This window comes from Schistocerca gregaria, chromosome X, assembly GCF_023897955.1.
Source record: "Schistocerca gregaria isolate iqSchGreg1 chromosome X, iqSchGreg1.2, whole genome shotgun sequence".
Classification (NCBI taxonomy): Eukaryota; Metazoa; Arthropoda; class Insecta; order Orthoptera; family Acrididae; genus Schistocerca; species Schistocerca gregaria.
Window position 1 is genome coordinate 185004796 of NC_064931.1, and position 22838 is coordinate 185027633.

The window sequence follows — 22838 nt, forward strand, 5'->3', positions numbered from 1 at the left end:
TGAAACGGTAACAAAGGTATGTCCTTGTATCTACATTATGCTCCGACGGTGTGTTGTGGAGGGTACATAGTTTACCACTTTCGATTACCCCCCCCCCCCCTCTCCCCACCTGCCGTTCGTGAATGAAAAACTGTTGTTAGCCGTCTGCATTATACGGGGTGGTTATAATGAAATTGGAGCTACTCGTGGAAGTCAAGTGTGGGCTGTAATTATCACACGGCAGCGAAACTTGATCGATAGGCTAATGCGTTCATGCGGAACCGATTTACAATGGAAAAAGATTACTTCCAATTTCGGCCACCAAGTGCAAATCTGGCGCTGTACAGCATCTCGTCGACATCTCTGGTCCTCATACTGAATATATTGTGCAAGCAGCTGTTAGTAATAAAATCAACATAATATACTTTTCTCACTTGTTTGACTTTTTTTGCTCACGTCCCATTCCTAATCCACTGGGGGACTGATGACCTTAGCTGTTTAGTCCCCCTTAAACATCCCAACAACCACCACCACCACCACGACCACCACCACCACCACCTAATCCACTACATACGGAAGCATTTCTATACGTCTCTCCTGCATTCATTGTGCCAGGTTTACACCTGGTGGTCAAAATTGGAACTAATTTTTTTACAGCGTAAATTGGTTCCACCTTAACGTATTGGGATTTCTATAAAATTTTGCTGCCATACGGTAATTACAGTCCACATTGGACCTCTGTGAGTAGCTGCACTTTAATTATAATCATCTTGTACCTAATTCCCCGAATTTTATTGTCGTGGTCAGAATGTGAGATGCTTGAATCATATGAGACGCCACCTGTTGTAACTTTGGAATTTCGTTCCTCCGCCTTGCTCTACGCGTTTTCTGTAGCGTCTCCTATTTGATTTTTTAAAGCTTGTCTCATTTGCTGTCGCGCTGGCTGTGCAGTCGTGTGACGAATCTTGTTAGTACTATGCGCTTCTGAAGTGTTTTCGAGAAATCGAAATTCGAAGTTTTATGACACTCTCGAATACCACACGAGAGTACCAGTTATCGAGTTGAGGCGTTAGACAACAGGCTAAGGCAGCAACTAGAAGTCCGCCTATGTACTGCGTTCGAATCTGATTTTCTTTTTCCCTGAACTTTCTTCCTGCCTTTCCTTTCTGAACAAACTTAGTGTGTTGTAGCGATACATGGAGTGGTCTTGCACTGACTATAGCAGGTGTTGAAAGTGACCACCATTCATCTCTTGGTAGTTTTTGGTCCTGGTGAACAAGAGGCAGAATGAAGATGGAATTGCTGCAATCTCATCCGAAATGTTCTGCTGCAGTTCTTGAAGATTATGAGGTTGTTGCGATACACGTTAGACTCGAGGGCTCCCCGCACAAAGTAATCGCACACTGACAGATCAGGTCACCAGAGTGGTCAGTTAGGGCCGCGACCAGACTGCAGGTCGAGGTGGAGTACTCGTCCACGTGATCGACATGATATACCGGTCTCTTGCGACAGGCATTGGGTTGATTTGGTAGGACTGGCATTTACTGTTGAACTGCTGCCTCATTTTCTGGTGTGCTGGCACGTTTCAGGATGTTTTTGACTTGTTCAAAACAGATCCTGCCTCATGCCATTTTCCGAGTAAGCGATGCATGGCACTCTTTGCTGGCACTTTGAAACCATTAAACTTCTCAGGAAATAGCTGACCACACCATTTCGACGACTTATGTTGTCACGTAACTTTCCACTACGAACACCCGCTGCTCCACTGTGAGTGCCATCGTTCCGTTTGAACTGCTCTACTCACACTGACACAGCCCGCACTACGCTCAGAACTGGTGCGGATCACATGGCGGGCGTACACGTGCTGTGTGCGTCGCAGGGTGTGGTTATATGTATACATTCATGTCCATTCGTATTCACTCGTCTGGGTCACTTTTATTTGCCCCACCCTTTAAATCTTGTGGAGAACTGAGCATGTGATAGATGCGAAAGAGGCACCGAAATACATGGAAACTGATGGCGGAAGGGTAAAAATGACTACGAAATTTAAATGTCTAGGTGAAATAATACAACTAAATGCTTTGAACAAAGAAGTTAATTTTAGCAAGGACAAGGGAAATAGAAGTGGCTTTTCAACTAGCCAAAGACCTGTATAACAAGAAATCTATTTCCGCAAATGCAAAACTCTGGCACTGCAACACTGTCATTAAACCAGACTGCCTTTATGATTCAAAATACCTTTCGTTAAATACAGCCAAACAATTAGGTGAAATAGAAAATAAGGAAAAAAACACAATCAGGGAAGTCTTGGGACCAAAAGACGAGAATGGGAAACTGAAATTAAAAAATAATACAGAAATTTATGAAAAATATTAAACCAGTGTTAGACGCAATGAAGAAGAGAAGATTCTTATTCTATGAAAACCTACAGTGGCTAGATGTAGAGAGGATGACAAATGTAAATTTTTAACTTTTTTGACTGAAACTCTATAACATGAGTGACATGGATCAAAGAAGTAAAAGCAGACCCGAGAGAAGTGGAAATAATGGAGGAAGAAATAGAAAGAGGAAAGCTCAGAGCAAAAGTAAAAGTTTCAAGGACTTCCAGGAGAAAACAAAAGAAAAGACAGTTGCAGTATGCACAGAAGAAAGAAGAGAAACGTAGGGGAAGAATGAAAAACTACTGGAAAGAAAGAAAGGAGAAAAGAAAGAAATGAGAAAAGAAAGAAGACGTAAGTTATTTCATGTTGTTCTTAATAGGCCAAAACAGTAAAAAAAAAGTAGTTTATACTACTATAAGAGGCGAACAATAACTTTCCGTTCGAAGGTAGTACTGTCCGGAATCGGTATCCCAATCAGGCAAAATCGCCATGAGCATTGAGATAATCATCCCACCGACACACCAGGTTGAGGTACCCGTTCGGTAAAGTACCGTGTTCTGCTGCGTGAAAAGATTCGTAACTACTTGCTGCACTCGTCCGACAGCAATGGATGACCCTTCAACTTTCATTCTCCGATGGATTTATACCAGTGTTCGTCCTTTGGCACCTAACAAGACAATAACAGCATGTTGGTCTTGTTTGGGCTCATTTGGCAATAAATTTGCCCTAGTTCACATTTCTGCATTTACCACTCGCATGTTGGAAAGACACTAATGCCACACTAATCTCTTGCTTACATGTGATGCTTGTACAGGGTGAATCACCTAAAACTTGCACTGCAGATATTGCGGAAATGGAAAATGATATTGAAGTGCGTGTTCACAGAATGGATTGGTAGTCAGGGGCTTTTACTGTTAGCTAATCAACAGATTGTAATAATACCTAGAAAGTGTATTTTTGTGCAAACATAAACTTTTTAAAATGGAAAAATGCCTGTTGATATTAACTGATTAAAAGTAGAGTAAATTAGAATGTCAGTAGTGTTTGTTGCAAGATTCTAGTGCAAGTCGTTTACGAGATGTCGTAGTTTGAATAGTTCTCACACCGACACTTGGACATTACCTGTGGAAGCACACACTAAAAAACAACACAAGTGCATTCACTAGTTATCTGCATTCTGACCAGTAATGGGAACACTGACCATCACATGTCGTATTCAAAATGACCACTGGCAGCAGCAATACTGCGTCCAGTCCGGGGTGGAACAGCTGCTGCACACATGCTACAATTTCAGCAAGGGTGTCCAAGCAGGTTGCAGTAATACATCATTTCATATCATTGGGTGTAATTGGTTTGTCCTTGTAGACAGCGTCTTTCAGCTTCTCCCCAGAAAAATGTCTACAAGCGCCCCGGTCAGCCATAATGTTGGTACCACAGCTTCCCCCCCTAATCCGCAGAGGAACGTCTTGTAGCATCTGTGGAAGACGGTCTATTAGGAAGGTGCAATACTTCTGCGCAGCCAGTGTTCTGCCCGTCAAAAACAGGCCTATGAACTGATGGTACACTATCCCACACCACCCGTTTACACTCCATGGACACTAATGTTCCACCTGACGAAGCCAATGGGGACCAATAGTTAATGTTTCGGTGGTTTACCGGGCTGTGTTCGGTAAATGTGGTTTCATCACTAAACAAGGTACATGTGGAGTATCTTGTCCTAATGTCCGTGTACAGAAGTTAACACGATTCAGGTAATCGTTTCCATGCAGCCCTTGATGGAGAGAAGTGTGATAAGGATGGAACCTATTTTGATGGAGAATTCGTAGGACACGTGTCTGAGCGGAAGCTAACCTGCGGATCAACTGCAACAGCAGCAAGAACATCGATTTCCCCGCTTCTGTCGTCACTTGTTTCCTTGTGTTACGTTGTCTAGGTGGTTCACTGCCACTTTCACGTAACTGGTTGAAGAGGCTGATAAATAACTACCGAGCTGTATGACGTCTGTTGCGACATTTTCCGCTTGGTTCAAATGACTCTGAGCACTATAGGACTTAACTTCTGCGGTCATCAGTCCGCTATAACTTAGAACTACTTACATCTAACAAACCTAGGGACATCACACACATCCATGCCCGAGGCAGGATTCGAACCTGCGACTGTAGAGGTCGCTCGGTTCCAGACTGAAGCGCCTAGAACCGCTCGGCCACTTCGGCCGGCCGAGTCGCTGTGCACCCAAGGAACATACAAACACACTGAAAGCAAACATAACAACATTGTACTTAGAAATTACGCCGGTTGACTGGCACAAACAGATGTCGATGTGGAAATTTTTCAAAATACGGTATCTGGTAAACAGCTCGCGTTAGAATCCCGCAACAAACTGACATTCTAACTTACCTATTTGTTTTGTTTCTTAATGTCAATAGGCACTGTTCTATTTAAAAAAGTATATTGTGCACAAAAAATACACTTTCTAAGTATCAATACAATCTTTTTATTGGCTACCAATATGAGCCCCTGGCTACCAATATGAGCCCCTGACAACCAACCCATTCTGTGAAAACTATACATCAACAGCACTTTCCGTTTCCGCAATATTTGCGATGCAAGTTTTTTGGGATTCACCCTGTATACCGGCGTAGCATAAACGTTGGAGCAACGCCCTCAAACGAAAACTTTTTGATCGCTCCTTGACTGCGGTTATAGTGGAGCGGCGCGGCAAGCAGAGCGGCGATGATGAAACGAAGCAGTGCCTCTTAGTGCGCGTGATTGTAATGACTCTGCGAGCGGGTCGGCACAGAGCGGCACTGGGCGAATGAAACCTACCTCTCTCTCTCTCTCTCTCTCTCTCTCTCTCTCTCTCTCTGAGCGCGCGGCGACCAGATAGTTCGAGTGACTTTGTCTGCGGTCGGGCAACACCGGCACCATTCGGTTGTCGCTGTGGGTAGCAGAGTCAGTACTTTTGCTGACCCTTGCGTATCTTTTGTTGTACTGTATGGAAATGGTATCGGCGGAAGCTTTGATAGCAGCTGTTTTTCCTTGGCGTCCAGTATGGAACCACCGAAATAGCTATCATCAAAACTGATTCATTTTGGGCAAGTTATGTGACGAGATGGAAGCAGAATTACGGACTACAAGTACAGAATGCATTTCATTAATCTCTTATCCCTCTCATCTTAAAACGAGAGATGATAGAGCTGAAGTAGTATAGCTGAGAAACACTTCAGAGTCCTCTTTTATTATGTGAGAAAAAGTTTCAAAACTATCTCATTTGGACAGCTTCATTTGAAAGTCTGTTAAAGTTTCGTCCTGTCTGATTGTCTACTGTATGCTGCTCATTGACACGGAGGTATCCTTGTAGGTCAGTGACAGTGCTGTTAAAAACATGTACGTTTCACAACATCGTCAGCAAATTCTGGCAAAGTTTCATTTGGCTTCCAAAATCAACCCCACTTAGCGCTCATTATTCTAAAAGCAAATTCTGCTTGTTGTTGTGGTCTGGACAATCGATTATTGAGATGTGATTCTTGAGTTTCCCCCTGAGGAGCCATAGCGTACGGATCTCCGTGCCGGCACGTTCACAGGAGCTCAGTCCGTCAGTTCACCTGATGATGGCGACATGTTTGATCGCCGAAATATTGTGCCCGTTGGACACTGTAGACCGGCAGTACACCCGTGGATATTTTGATTATTGAGATATTTATTCCACGGATCTAAAACACATTGATTGTAATATTTGATAAAATGCCTCAGCAATGTGTGTGCCTGATTTCCAATGAATACAAAAGGCAGTCCAACTGATGTATTCTGTAGTGGAGAGTCTGGCGGTATATTAAGCTCCCCGTTTTGAATCAACACGCTCGAAGAATAAAATCCACCACTTTCCCATTCCTTTCCATATCCCCAAACATCGATTATAACGAATTTTCCCCGAGGATCTGCAACTGCTTAAAGATTGAATTTTTATAACTTTAAACCTTTGAACTTCAATTTTCTGGGCATTTTAGACGAATATTTTTTGCGACGACATAACCGACTGCAGTTGGGAAGTTCTGCATTATATAAATCATTTAGTCTTTAGAAAACCATGTTGTGTGGCTGGAGACTATCCCACAGCATTTTGGTGATTGACTCCACAGTACTTAAAACAGTTGTGAATCGTGTTGTGAATGTCAGAGCCATGTCTCGGAAACGAAAACTTCTTGTGGCTGCTAGGAACCTGTAACAGTTATAGTTTCATCAGCTATCTATGGCCCTTAAAGTGGTGTTTCATTGGAAAAAATCTGTAGTTGCTTGAATATCTATTAGGTATGAAAGTTTTATCAATTAATCGTATGGCAGAATATTCTCTTCTTTGCGTACTATCATATCCCAAAGTCTTGTTTTGATATCTTAAACATTTTATGAGATATGAGGACCGTTACAAATATTTCATTGTGGCGTTTTCGCTGTCATGGGTTCGAGCCAAAGCACTTTACGTACGACATTGGTGATACATAGCAATATGCTTCGAAGTGTAAAGAATAATTTAGTATGTTAGCTACATTTCATACGCAGAAACATATCACCTAAATGTACCAAACACAAATTCATAGCGACCCCTATTTTTCAATGCAAATTCGTGAGGTAGGTTACTTAATTTTGAAACATCGCAATAAGTATGACCATTAATGAAATGATACGCATTTTTCTTGCAGCTGACGAGTAAAGCTAAGAAGTGCATGAGAATCCAATTTTTCACCAAGTAGTTTTTTCAAAATCGTAGTTTGAAAACGACTGCACCCGGCTGGAGACCCAAGAACGGGTACAAACACTTAATTCGTCGGGAAAGCCTAAGATCACACATTAGATTCCTCTACGGAGAGGAGATGAACCAGAGGCTCAAGAAACTGGATAAACTTCGCGAGCGGATGGAGCATCTGCTGAGCTCTCACGCCTTCCTGGTGCGGTGCCGTGACCACAGCATAATACCGACATTCGCGAGGATTACCCATCACAGAAACACTGGGTCGCCCACCGGATCACAAGAAGAGCTAGGCTGGGGCTTGTAAGGGAAAGGATCCGGTACACCCGTCAGCGGCTGGATACGAATTACTCGCATTCCACTTAGAGACGGCTTGTTTGCTCTCGCCCGATTCTTGGGAGTGGATCGACACTGTCTCTTGGGCTCAAGCGGACCTCATGGTGAGCTTCGATGTGGTCTCGCTTTTCACCAGAGTGCTGCTTGATGACTCTCTTAAGTTGATTAGGGGGAAATTCAACTCGACAGTGGCTAATCTTTTCGAATTTGCCCTCACATCAACGTTCTTTCTCTTTGATGGAAACTGTTACGAACAAACGGATGGTGTTATCATGGGGTGTCCCTTGTCACCGGTGGTAACAAACTTGTTTATGGAGGACTTCGAAGAGAAAGCACTGGAAAGTGCAGCACTGAAGCCTATGTGCTTTTACAGATATGTTGATGACACATTTGTGATTTGTCCACATGGAAGAGAAAAACTTCAAGAGCTTCTCCAACATCGGAATTCTCTGCATCCTAAGACCAAATGGTTCAAATGGCTCTGAGCACTATGGGACTTAACATCTGAGGTCATCAGTCCCCTAGAACTTAGAACTACATAAACCTAACTAACCTAAGGACATCACACACATCCATGCCCGAGCAGGATTCGAACCTGCGACCGAAGCAGTCGCGCGGTTCCGAACTGAAGCGCCTAGAACCGCTTGGCCACCACGGCCGGCTTAACATCAAATTCACCATGGAGGTGGAAGAGAAAGGTGAACTCCAGTTTCTGGACGTCCTAGTCAAGCGCAAAGCGGATGGCACCTTGGGACACAGTGTATACAGGAAAGAAACACACTCTTATCTGTATCTCCACGCTACCAGCTGCCATCATCCTTCACAACGTGAGGGTGTACTGCGAACACTGGTACACAGGACCCGCGCAATATCGGATGAGGAAAGCCTACAAGGAGAACTTAACCACCTTAAGGACGTTTTCAAGAAGAACGTATATAACGAGAGTGAAATTTGACGTGCTTTCAGGCAGAATGCACAAGCGCAGCAGAGAGGGAACGAAGAGAACGAGAAGACAATGTCGTACCTGCCGTATGCCGGCAAAGTATCCAACAGAATCGGCAGAATTCTGGCTCGGTGTAACATCAAATGTCTTCCGCCCACCTCCGAAAACGCGTGCCCTGCTAGGTACAGTAAAAGATGACCTGGGGCTCCGCAAACCGGGTGTTTACCGTATTCCTTGTAAATGCGATACGGCATACATCGGGCAAACTGTACGAACAATCGAAGAAAGGGGCAGGAACACATAAGGCACACTGAACTGAAGCAGCCTACAAAATCTGCGGTTGTGGAACATTTCATGGATACTGGAAAACGGAAGTTTTACGGCAGGCCTCGTCATTTTGGGACTGTGTTCTGAACGAGACGGTTGAAATACGTGTAGCTGATGGACTGATCAACAGAGACGCCGGGTTCAACCTCAGCAGTGCCTGGGACCCAGCACTCAGCCAACTAAAAGCACAGCGCCGACCCAAAGCGACTTCCGCGCCCGACGAAGGCCACAGGACGTCTGATGGTCCACAGTTCGCATCCCGCAGCCAGCAGCCCGCCCCTCCCCACCACCCCTCCACGCAGCGCCGCGTGCGTCATGGCGCGGGGGGAAAGTGTGGGGAGCTATCAGAGAATAAAGGGGAGGAGATTCAGCGGAGACGCTCAGTCTGCAGGTATCACCTGAAGATGACGGCAGGGAACGCTGTCGAAATATCGTGGTTTGAAAAGACTGCACCCGACTGGAGACACGAGAACAGTACAAACAGTTAATTCACCAGAAAAGCCTAAGATAACACATCGTTTGAGAAAGATTGCAGGCCCTGTGTCTAATTCATGATATAATCATACAAACTGTCAACAGCTGTCGTTACAATCGTGTTCTGCTCGGAAGATGGCATTTTGATCAACGGACAACCACGCTAGCAATAACGTCAGGGCACTTGTCAAGCGGGGCAGTGTTTGCAAGGTAGTCGCACATCCGCAGTCGCAGAGTATACAGTCACAGACGGTGCGATGTGGCACAGAGAAGACGCATACACACTCTGTGCTGTGGAGGGCCATAGGAAGCAGGAGAGTCGCAAACTGATGTTGCCCGATGACTTAATGTGAATCGTTCTCTTGTTTCTTGGGTGAGGCGACAATTTTTAAGAGAGCGAAACCGTGTTCTGGAGACCAGGACATTGCCGACAACGTGTGACATCAGGAAAAGTGGACCGTTATTTGGCTGTAAGGGCACGAAGGTACCGCCTAAGTACTGCACTGCAACTGGCATCCGACTTCACAGCATTCACTCGACGTGTTGTATCGAGGCAAACGGTGGATAGAAGGCTTCATCAGAGTGGCCTTTATTGTTAGAAACCTGCTGTCTGTTTACCTCTGGTGTGTTTTCACAGAAGGGAACTTCAGAGTGCAGCTGTCAACATGTCACGTGGACGATTGAATGGTGGACCAGTGTTCTTTTCACAGAGGAGTCCCGATTTGGTCTGGAGAGTGATTCTCGACAGATTCGGATCTGGAGGGCTTATTGAACAAGATTTCGGGACCCGAACATTGTGTAAAGAGACCGACATCAAGGAGAATCCTTATTGGTGTGGGCAAGGATTGTGTTGACCACTTGACCCCCTATACATGAAATTGTACATGCGAAGATTTAACTGCTGTCAGGTACCGTGAGGATATCTTGGGATCTCGTACGAGGTTGTTGTGGGCTGAGACTTCGTACTGATGGACGATAATGCTTACCTCACAGAGCAGGGGTGGTTGATGTTTTTTTGGTAACGGAAGATGATGTACGCATGGCATGGCCTGCTCGCTCTACCGAATTGAATCCGATAGGTCATGTCTAGGATGCTTTAGAGAGAAGGGTTTCATCACATCAGCATCCATCAACCACTCTTCAAGGCTTGTGAGCAACTCTGCTGCAGGAAGAATGGGCGTCATTGCCTCAACATGAAAGTGATGACATTATTCATAGCATGCCCCATCTTTGTCAGGACTGTATTGGTGCCATAGGTGGCTGCATCCCATACTGAGCACATTAATTAGTTGTCAGAATGTGTTGGAATACGTTTCGTATTCTGTACATTGTTTCTACTTTACTATCACTTGTTTATACTGTTTTGTGGCAAAATAAACGCAACCTTGCAAAATTTCCGTTTGTCGCTTTAATTTTGGACCCCAATGTAATTTAACATTTATGTAATATTTAAATTGGAAACGTTACTACCAAAAATCTCAGATTCCTTGACCAATTTATTTCCGTTTTATGTCCAGTACTGTGGCGAACATTTAGGTGGACACAGGCTGCATATTTTTTAAGTTATATAAAATATAAATATATATTAATATGCAAAGGGGAAAAATTATTACATAAATTTTGAACAGCTGTTGAAAGATTTACTTCTAATTTTTATTCGTTACTGTAGTGAACATTCGGACATAAAGATGCTATATATTTCTTAATAGAGATATTATATATGTAGTACATAAATGGGAAACTTTGTTACTAAAAATCTTTAAAGTTATGCATCAAATTATTTCAAATTACAGGAGATACCCTAGTGAAAGTTTGGATGGATTTAGACTATCTATTTTTTTTAACAACATCGTAAAGATTTTCTTTTAAAATTGACTGCGAGAAAGAAAATGGTGTGGTATGTTTTGGGATGTAACCTTGCACTTGCGTTCTGTTTCTCTAAGTCAGTTTTAACTATGAGAAGATGGAATTAGGTGAATTATTTCTCGCATACATATTCTTTATCATTATATGTAAGTGGTGGTGGGGGGGGGGGGGGGGCAAAGCAGGAATGAGCACATTGTGTTTGTGCTGGTTGCATACATACAGAAGCAAGCATACATTCAGGGGCAAACTGATTGATTTATGACACTCTACCCTCTCCTCCTCTGGGCACCTCAAACCCTCCACATCTTTACCATTTCTGATAAAAACACACCTTTTATGTCAAATTAATTCACTAACACATACCCCCTCTGATAAATCCCCCCCAGTTGTTTCCTCCCAGCCCCACCCCCACCCCTCCCCCTGTTTGGTGAAGAAGGAAGTAGTTTTATCACCTTAAAGATTGTCACCGTAGGGAGTGGGATACGTGCTACATGTATGTCGGACATGTATGTCCTTAATTAGAGTATTAAGGGCATTGCAGTCTGCATGGCTAATATTTCAGAAACCACTTTATAGTATGTTGAGAGCATGTGTTTATGTTCTATGATCATTTCACACTTGCCAATACCATATTGGAAACTGGCCCTGAACACTAGGACAATACTTTAGAATTGAAAGCACACTTGATTTATGTCACCTGCTCCAAACTCCACCTGGCTGGAGCTCCATCATGCATAAACCACACTTTTCTTCTTAACTGTTTGTTATACCACCACAAAATTCTCATGTCTACTATTCACTAGTAAGTGGAGAGATCTTGTGCAGTTGGATGTGTACCGTGAGTAAGACTGGTGCGGAACAGTCTTCATTGAACATAGTGTTACTTAACCCTGTGTGTCACAGTGGTTTCACTGTGAAACCACTTTTTGCTGCATTGTATCCCTTTGCGGCATATGTGACTCACTGTGAAACCACTGTCCCACCCTTGCCTGTAGTGCACTCCAGCGGATTTTTGATGAACTGACTCAATAAATCTTGAGAGAGCAACGCTGCTAGCGGGAACCGGCATTCAGCGCTTGTTTTACGTGCAAGTCCGACATATTGTGATTCAGACACGTTGTTTTGTGTTATTCAGATGCTGTACTTTATTCAGTGTAGGTAATTTTTTTTATACACGCCACGACATATATTCTAGATTGAAAATATGCCTAAAGTTTGGATATAGCACATTATTTGAAACAAAAAAAAGCAAAAATGTTGGTGGTTTCGCTGTGAAACCACAATGCTAATATGATACCTTTACCATACAAAACTTCTGTTCTTATACAGGGTGTTACAAAAGGTACGGCCAAACTTTCAGGAAACATTCCTCACACACAAAGAAAGAAAATATGTTACGTGGACATGTGTCCGGAAACGCTCACTTTCCATGTTAGAGCTCATTTTATTACTTCTCTTCAAATCACATTAATCATGGAATGGAAACACACAGCAACAGAACGTTCCAGCGTGACGCCAAACACTTTGTTACAGGAAATGTTCAAAATGTCCTCCGTTAGCGAGGATACATGCATCCACCCTCCGTCGCATGGAATCCCTGATGCGCCGATGGAGCCCTGGAGAATGGCTTATTGTATCACAGCCGTCCACAATACGAGCACGAAGAGTCTCTACATTTGGTACCGGGGTTGCGTAGAAAAGAGCTTTCAAATGCCCCCATAAATGACAGTCAAGAGGGTTGAGGTCAGGAGAGCGTGGGGGCCATGGAATTGGTCCGCCTCTACCAATCCATCGGTCACCGTTCTGTTGTTGAGAAGCGTACGAACACTTCGACTGAAATGTGCAGGAGGTCCATCGTGCATGAACCACATGTTGTGTCGTACTTGTAAAGGCACATGTTCTAGCAGCACAGGTAGAGTATCCCGTATGAAATCATGATAACTTGTACCCTTGAGCGTAGGTGGAAGAACATGGGGCCCAATCAAGACATCACCAACAATGCATGCCCAAACGTGCACAGAAAATTTGTGTTGATTTAGTGATTGCACAAGTGCGTGCGGATTCTCGTCACCCCACACATGTTGATTGTGAAAATTTACAATTTGATCACATTGGAATGAAGCCTCATCCGTAAAGAGAACATTTGCACTGAAATGAGGATTGACACATTGTTGGATGAATTATTCGCAGAAGTGTACCCGTGGAGGCCAGTCAGCTGCTGATAGTGCCTGCACACGCTGTACATGGTACGGAAACAACTGGTTCTCCCGTAGCACTCTCCATACAGTGACGTGGTCAACGTTACCTTGTACAGCACCAACTTCTCTGACGCTGACGTTAGGCTTATCGTCAAATGCACGAAGAATTGCCTCGTCCATTGCAGGTGTCCTCGACGTTCTAGGTCTTCCCCAGTCGCCAGTCATAGGCTGGAGTGTTCCGTACTCCCTAAGAATACGAACAATTGCTTCGAAGATCTTCCTGTCGGGACACCTTCGTTCTGGAAATCTGTCTCGATACAAACGTACCGCGCCACGGCTATTTCCCCGTGCTAATCTATACATCAGATGGGCATCTGCCAACTCCGCATTTGTAAATATTGCACTGACTGCAAAACCAAGTTCGTGATGGACACTAACCTGTTGATGCTACGTACTGATTTCGCATGTCAACACAAGCACCGAAGTCAACATTACCTTCCTTTAACTGGGCCAACTGGCGGTGAATCGAGGAAGTACAGTACATACTGACGAAACTAAAATGAGCTCTAACGTGGAAATTAAGCGTTTCCGGACACATGCCCACATAACATCTTTTCTTTATTTGTGTGTGAGGAATGTTTCCTGAAAGTTTGGCAGTACTTTTTTGTAACACCCTGTATACAGTAAGTTACTTAACTTTAACCTCTATTTAGGTGGATAAAGCTACTGTCTATAACCTACTTGTTGAGGATATTCCAAGCGATTTGTCAAAACTGTTAGAATCTGAAGAGGATGACGATGGTAATCTGGAGGGTATTACTCAGGCCCTTGGACAGGAAGCCCCCACGCTCCTACCTTCTTCAGCAGCTGAGAAAGACGTTTCTGAAGCTCCGGCTGATGTCAGTGAACTTCTTGCTTCCACCCAACAGTTTACAGAACCAAAGTGGCACATGAGTTCGGTGATTATGATCATGTAAATTTTGTCTTTTTTAATTGGCGTCTGAAAAATTGTCGGTTGCTGTTACCTCCAAGACGATTGGAGTGCAGAGGGAAAGTAGATTGTATGGAGGCATTTAATTAGTAACAAATATGCTGGTGCCTTAGCCAGTGAATGTTGTTTATAAACCATGTTGTTAATAGATTGGTCGCTGTGGGTGAGGGTCGCAAAATAGGGAATTTTCTTGTTTGTCTTCCAGTAATGACAACTCACGGCCGTGCGCATTTCGTACCGATCTGATGCTTATGGTTAAAACTGCCCACGTACACTACCGGCCATTAAAATTGTTACATCAGGAAGAAATGTAAATCATAAACGGGTATTCATTGGACAAATATACTAGAACTGACATCGTGTTACAATTTCACGCAATTTGAGTGTATAGATCCAGAGAAATCAGTAACCAGAACAACCACCTTTGGCCGTAATAACCCCCTTGATACGCCTGGACATTGGCGTGTACAGGTACAGCTGCCCATGGAGCTTCAACACGATAGCACAGTTCATCAGGAGTAGTGACTGGCGTATTGTGGCGAGCCACTTGCTCGGCCACGTTTGACCAGACGTTTTCAGTTGGTGAGAGATCTGGAGAATGTGCTGGCCAGGGCAGCATTCGAACATTTTCTGTATCCAGAAAGGCCCGTACAGGACCTGCAACATGCGGTCGTGCAGTATCCTGCTGAAAGTTGGGTTTCGCAGGGATCACATGAAGGGTAGAGCCACGAGTCGTAATACATCTGAAATGTAACGTCCACTGTTCAAAGTGCCGTCAATGCGAACAAGAGGTGACGGAGACGTGTAACCAATGGCACCCCATAAAATCACGCCGGGTGATACGCCAATATGGCGATGACGAATACACGCTTCCAATGTGCGTTCACCGCGATGTCGCCAAACACGGATGCGACCATCATGATGCTGTAAACAGAACCTGTATTCATCCGAAAAAATGACGTTTTGCCATTCGTGCACTCACGTTCGTCGTTGAGTACACCATCGCAGGCGCTCCTGTCTGTGATGCAGGGTCAAGGTTAACCGCAGCCATGGTCTCCGAGATAGCCCATGCTGCTGCAAACGTCGTCATACTGTTCGTGCAGATGGTTGTCTTGCAAACGTCCCCATCTGTTGAGTCAGGGATCTAGACGTGGCTGCACGATCCGTTACAGCCATGCGGGTAAGATGCCTGTCATCTCGACTGCTAGTGATACGAGGCCGTTGGGATCCATCACAGCGTTCCGTATTACCCTCTTGAGCCCACCAATTCCATATTATGCCAACAGTCATTGGATTTCGACCAACGCGAGCAGCAATGTCATGATACAATAAACCGCAATCGCAGTAGTCTACAATCCGACCTTTATCAAAGTCTGAAACGTGATGGTATGCATTTCTCCTCCTTACACGAGGCATCACAACAATGTTTCACCAGGCAACGCCGGTCAACTGCTGTTTGTGAATAAGGAATCGATTGGAAACTTTCCTCATGTCAGCACGTTGTAGGTATCGCCACCGGCGCCAACCTTGTGTGTATCCTCTGAAAAGCTAATCATTTGCATATCACACCATCTTCTTCCTGTCGGTTAAATTTGATGTCTGTAGCACGTCGTCTTTGTGGTGTAGCAATTTTAATGGCCAGTAGTGTAAAAGTGTCATTGCTGTTTGCCTCATTGGGTATTTCTTTCAAGTACCTTCAGTACTATACATCATCTATATGGTCCAAGTTCAACCGAGGCACGTTATTTGGCGGTGACACATCATGCAAAACTTACTTTTGTCCTTAAGTTTTGCTCACCTGTGTACTTAGTCTGTGACGTTAAGCTGTGATGTTCCTTCCTTCTCTTCCTGTACCTAAGATTGAGCGGAATTGCTGCCTCACGAACAGCGTTCAAGAATTGGTCTAACAAGAATTGTTAAAGTGACCTGTCTCGGGTGTGTTACATATCCATAGCATTCTCCGTAAAAATCTCACACTATCAACTCCTGTTCAGGGTTTGATTAATGTGATCATTGCATCTTAAATCGGCGCAGACGGATTCTTGACTATTTACACTGCGTCACTGGTTCAAAAATGGTTCAGATGGCTCTAAGCACTATGGGACTTAACATCTGAGGTCATCAGTGCCCTAGAACTACTTAAACCTAACTAACCTAAAGACATCACACTCATCCATGCCCGAGGCAAGTTTCGAACCTGCGACTGTATCAGCAGCGCGGTTCTTGACTGAAGCGCCTATAATCGCTTGGCCACAGTGGTTCTTGGTCACAGCGGCCAGCTTGCGTCACTCGTTCTGAAGACTGGACCATGTTCATGCAGTCTCCTATAGTTTATGTTAAGGTTCAGCTGAGATTCATTGCACCATGCGCTCATAATGTGCTAGCTTTCGATTATTTCGTGCCGGCCACGGTGGTCTCGCGGTTCTAGGCGCGCAGCCCGGAACAGTGCGTCTGCTACGGTCGCAGGTTCGAATCCTGCCTCGGGCATGGATGTGTGTGATGTCCTTAGGTTAGTTAGGTTTAAGTAGTTCTAAGTTCTAGGGGACTAATGACCACAGCAGTTGAGTCCCATAGTACTCAGAGCCATTTGAACCATTTTTTTGATTATTTCGTATCAATTATGTGAACACATGATCTTCCTGTATACAGTTGCCTCATGTGGTAGCATTTCTAGGAATCTATGAACGTAGTTGTCTTAAGTCACTTTCCTGACACTAGGGGGCTAGTCTCATCAGTTTATTTGAAATAGATTTTATGTGGCTGTTAGACAGATGATAGTGGAAAGGAATTCACAAATACTTCATAAATTTTAAAGTAATTCATGGGCCTTGGTGACGTATAAATAAACATTAGAGAGAATACTTTATAGGTAATGCACTTAACAAAATACAGCCATATTTGGCAGCTATCACTTGTACCATGCAGTGGTTATAAATTTTGAAAAAGACGTAAATTATAACCGTCTTATTTCTGATTATACTCAGAGAGACGGTTGTTCTGTGATGTTAGACAGATCTGAACAGCCTTGGCACTTTGTTTTGATTTTCTTTGTGCAGCCAGTGTTCTTACACCACATGCAATTTTTTATCTAAATTAATTTCTGGCAAATGCGTTACATTAGGTGAGCGTGTTTGAGAGAGCAATAGTATTCATCTATTCGAGTTGAGTCCTCATCTTCTTCTTCAAAATGTTGTTACTGTTGGTTACTTAACAAATGCTCTGCATTTGTTAGTTTAGAATCAAGCTACTGCGGGATGCTCTTCTTTGATCATCATTCTGAATCCGATCTGTCCTATACTGAATCCAGCTATTTCCAGTTCTCAGTTCTATGAAGTGAGAAATAGTTTTTGCAGTCCACTTTTGGTTCTGGTGCAGATCCTTTAATAATTCGTTATCTTGTCAGACAAGTCTGTACCAGTCATATTTTTAATGTGACAGCTTATTGCTACTGGATTGGGAACCTGAATGAATATCCCATAATTCTTCGATTATCTTTTACATTGGTGCATAGACTGCTTCCCAACCTTGGTCAATGCGGCTATGACTGGCTTAGGTCATAACATTTTACAATAGAAATTAGTTTGTCTTCTTTCAATGTCTAGTCAAACGACTCTCGTCCTTGATTTGCAAGAAACTTTTCTGCTGTCAGGTGGGCGGCTCAGGGAAGGGGAGACCGGGGTGGAGGGGCATCGCGGACGTGGGGTAATTGTGGACACGTATGTTTGGCTACTTTAGAAAAGGATGGAAGATATTTTCAATAGCGCGGTCGTGAGACGAGCCTGAAAGCACCGTCGAAAAACAGTTGTGAAATGACGCCATGCCCACTGTGCAAGGTGTGTTTACTTTAAATTTTTTCAACTATTTAATATAACTTATGAGTAAACTTGGATAGGTGTATGATATTTTAGGTATAACATGAAACGCGATGTCGTTTTTGAGAAACAACGTCGTGTGCATTATGCGGTTCTAACCTCAAACAAAAACATTGTTTTGCGGCACGGTGTTGTTGGGTAATGCGGGACCTTTCGAGTTGGGTAATCTAGACCGTTCGTAATAACCCTACTAATTAATCACATATGTTTCGAATACCTCGAATTACCATAGGAAGACGCATACCAAATACAAATTAGATGAATTAGAGAGAGAGAGAGAGAGAGAGAGAGAGAGAGAGAGAGAGAGAGAGAGAGAGAGAGCGCCAGCCAGCCATTAGGGGTGTCAAGAACAAAATACTTTCATTAGTAGAAGCACTTGCTAATTACTGTGTTTGGAAAAGTACTGTACACGACCATCTGAACATAAAAAATTACACAACCAAAACCTGGACGTAAAGCTGTGTTTTTCGTAAAACAAGAAAGGGAATTAGAACAACTTATCTTAAAATGCAGTAAACTATTTTAAGGGTTAATGAGAGAGATGTTGCAGAAAATAGCTTTAAAATTTGCCGAAGTCAATAATTTTAAGCATAATTTTCACAAAAAATCCCAAATGACAGGAAAAGACTAGTTATACGAATGTAAAGAAAAAGACGTCCTAATATTTCGCTACGGAAACCTGAGTCCGCTTCCATTAATAGAATTACAGCTTTTAGTGAAACGGAAGTGAAAATCTGTTACTACAGGTATTCTCCTTGAGCTGATTGCAATTTAATTAAAAAGAATTACACCAGAGGCGTTTCGCTTTTATCTATAAAGCAACTTTCGTGGTTATTCTGTAAATTGGATGCATACGTTTGCGCATTTGTGACTGTTTTAGGTTATGTTCTTCAAAAAGTTGCATACTTTGCAAACAAAATATCACTTTGATGCTTCTCGTATTTGCAATGTTGACGAGACAGGTATTTCTGATGTCCAAAGAAAGTCAAAGATTTTAGCACCAAAGGTCCAGAAACAAGTGGACTTGGCAACAAGTGGTGAAAGAGGTACAACAACAATAGTCGTTAGTGCATTTAGTGCTTCAGGAAACTGTGTTCCTTCGTTGTTTATTCCAAGAGGAAGCGAATGAATGCTCAGTTATTGCGTGGAGGCACTGGTGATAAGATAGCAGCAGTTAGCGATACAAGTTGGATCGTCAGAATCTATTCGTAGTGACTACACCACTTCATCTCTTATGCCAAGTCAACTGTTGCAGAACCAATTCATACGTATTTTAGACAATCATGAATGTCACGTTAGTCTTGCCTGCTGTCGTCTTTGTCGCCAGAATAGAATAATATTGTTATCCCTTCCACCGCATACATCTCATCGTATGCAACAACTGGTCCTGACGTATTTTGGACCTCTCGAGGCTTCATACAACAAGAATACGACTTGTAGATGGCTTCAAATGTAGACCCCCGAATTACACAGTATGAAGTTGTCGAACTTCTCACGAAAGCCTTCAGTCGCATCAGCAATATAGAGAAAGCAGCAAACGTTTTCTGGGCAGCTTGCATTTGGCTAACAGATAAAACTAAATTTGATGAACATTTCGTAGATGTGACATTTGCTACACTAAAGATAGGAAAGATATGAAGAACCTTCAAGCATTTACTGATGATAACATTAAGATGAAGGTTCAAGAAAAGGACATACCACGCAAAAAGAAAATGGTCAGTGAAGAAGCTGAGATGGAGAATGAGTATTACTGCCAAGTTTGTGAAGAAAAGTATGAAGATCCTCTCTCTGAAGATTGGATAAAATGCTTAAAATGTAATTTGTGGGCCCACGGAAACTGCACGAGTGGCGTAAGTACATCAAGAAGATTTATCTGTGACTTCTGTTATGATTAGGTCGTGTCCGTGATTACCCCACACGCCATCCGTAATCATCCGACGCTCTGTGCGGTAGTCCCGGATACCCAAGATCTGTCAATTCTAATGAAAATTAGGTCTGAGGAGGATATACTTCAAACAGTAGTGGTCCCATGGCACTTAATTTTAGTTCTACTTCTATTTAAATGCTCCGCAATTCACACTTAGCTGCTTAGCAGAGCGTTCATTGAACGACTTTCAGCTTATTTCACCGAACGTTCCAGTCTCTAATAGCACGTGGAAAAGCGAACACGTAAATCTTTCCGTCCGAGCTCTGATTCCTCTTATTTACCGGTACTAGTGGTTAGCACACTGGTCTCGCACTCGGAAGGATGACGGTTCAGATCTGCGTCCAGCCATCCAGATTTAGGTTCTCCGCCATTACCTTAATCGCTTCCGGCAAATGCTGGGATGGTTCCTTTTTATGGGACACGGTTGATTTACTATCCTCATCCGAGCTTGCACTTCGTATCTAATGACCTCGATGTCGACGGGACGTGAAGCGCTAATATTTCTTCTTTCCTTGTATTTTAATACGTCGGTCGTATTTTACTATGTAGGCGGGAGTCAACAGAATATTCCAATTTGGAGTAGAAAGTTCGCTTCTGCCGGTGATTGCGGACTAAAACTATATGCTGGATCCTGTTTCTCGGGAAACCTTTTGTCTAGTTGTAAACGTATTCTTTTCTTGTAAACGTATTCTAGTTGTTGTTGTGGTCTTCAGTCCTGAGACTGGTTTGATGCAGCTCTCCATGCTACTCTATCCTGTGCAAGCTTCATCTCCCAGTACCTACTGCAACCTACATCCTTCTGAATCTGCTTGTTGTATTCATCTCTTGGTCTCCCTCTACGATTTTTACCCTCCACGCTGCCCTCCAATACTAAATTGGTGATCCCTTGATGCCTCAGAACATGTCCTACCAACCGGTCCCTTCTTCTAGTCAAGTTGTGCCACAAACTTCTCTTCTCCCCAATCCTATTCAACACCTCCTCATTAGTTACATGATCTACCCATCTAATCTTCAGCATTCTTCTGTAGCACCACATTTCGAAAGTTTCTATTCTCTTCTTGTCTAAACTATTTATCGTCCATGTTTCACTTCCATACATGGCTACACTCCATACAAATACTTTTAGAAACGACTTCCAGACACTTAAATCTATACTCGATGTTAACAAATTTCTCTTTTTCATAAACGCTTTCCTTCCCATTGCCAGTCTACATTTTATATCCTCTCTACTTCGATCATCATCAGTTATTTAGCTCCCCAAATAGCAAAACTCCTTTACTACTTTAAGTGTCTCATTTCCTAATCGAATTCCCTCAGCATCACCTGATTTAATTCGACTACATTCCATTATCCTCGTTTTGTTTTTGTTGATGTTCATCTTATATCCTCCTTTCAAGGCACTATCCATTCCGTTCAACTGCTCTTCCAAGTCCTTTGCTGTCTCTGACAGAATTACGATGTCATCGGCGAACCTCAATATTTTTATTTCTTCTCCATGGATTTTAATACCTACCCTGAATTTTTCTTTTGTTCCCTTCACTGCGTGCTCAATATACAGATGGAATAACATCGGGGAGAGGCTACAACCCTGTCTCACTCCGTTCCCAACCACTGCTTCCCTTTCATGTCCCTCGACTCTTATAACTGCCATTTGGTTTCCATACAAATTGAAAATAGCCTTTCGCTCCTTATATTTTACCCCTGCCCCAGAATTTGAAAGAGAGTATTCCCGTCAACATTGTCGAAAGCTTTCTCTAAGTCTACAAATGCTAGAAACGTAGGTTTGCCTGTCCTTAATCTAGCTTCTAAGATAAGTCGTAAGGTCAGTATTGCCTCACGTGTTCCAATATTTCTGCAGAATCCACACTGATCTTCCCCAAGGTCAGCTTCTACCAGTTTTTCCATTCGTCTGTAAAGAATTCGCATTAGTATTTTGCAGCCGTGTCTTATTAAACTGATAGTTCGGTAATTTTCACATCTGTTAACACCTGCTTTCTTTGGGATTGGAATTGTTATGTTCTACATCTACATCTACATCCATACTCCGCAAGCCACCTGACGGTGTGTGGCGGAGGGTACCCTGAGTACCTCTATCGGTTCTCCCTTCTGTTCCAGTCTCGTATTGTACGTGGAAAGAAGGATTGTCGGTATCCTTCTGTGTGGGCTCTAATCTCTCTGATTTTATCCTCATGGTCTCTTCGCGAGATATACGTAGGAGAGAGCAATATACTGCTTGACTCTTCGGTGAAGGTATGGTCTCGAAACTTTAACAAAAGCTCGTACCGAGCTACTGAGCGTCTCTCCTGCAGAGTCTTCCACTGGAGTTTACCTATCATCTCCGTAACGCTTTCGCAATTACTAAATGATCCAGTAACGAAGCGCGCTGCTCTCCGTTGGATCTTCTCTATCTCTTCTTTCAACCCTACCTGGTGCGGATCCCACACTGCTGAGCAGTATTCAAGCAGTGGGCGAACAAGCGTACTGTAACCTACTTCCTTTGTTGTCGGATTGCATTTCCTTAGGATTCTTCCAATGAATCTCAGTCTGGCATCTGCTTTACCGACGATCTGAGGGTATTTCGCCTGTCTCAAACATCTTGCTCACCAGATGGTAGAGTTTTATCAGGACTGGCTCCCTCAAGGCCGTCAGTAGTTCCAATGGAATGTTGTCTGCTCCGGGGGTCCTTGTTTCGACTCAGGTCTTTCAGTGCTTTGTCAAACTTTTCACGCAGTATCGTATCTCCCATTTCATCTTCATCTGTATCTTCTTCCATTTCCATAATATTGTCCTCAAGTACATC

At 43.3% G+C, this 22838-nt stretch overlaps 1 protein-coding gene across 1 annotated transcript in view; it reads left to right on the plus strand.

Annotated features, from left to right (window-relative positions):
* The window catches only part of LOC126298713 (probable ATP-dependent RNA helicase DDX31), a 255676-nt gene that overhangs the window by 101427 nt on the left and 131411 nt on the right, over positions 1-22838 (plus strand). The window lies entirely within an intron of this gene.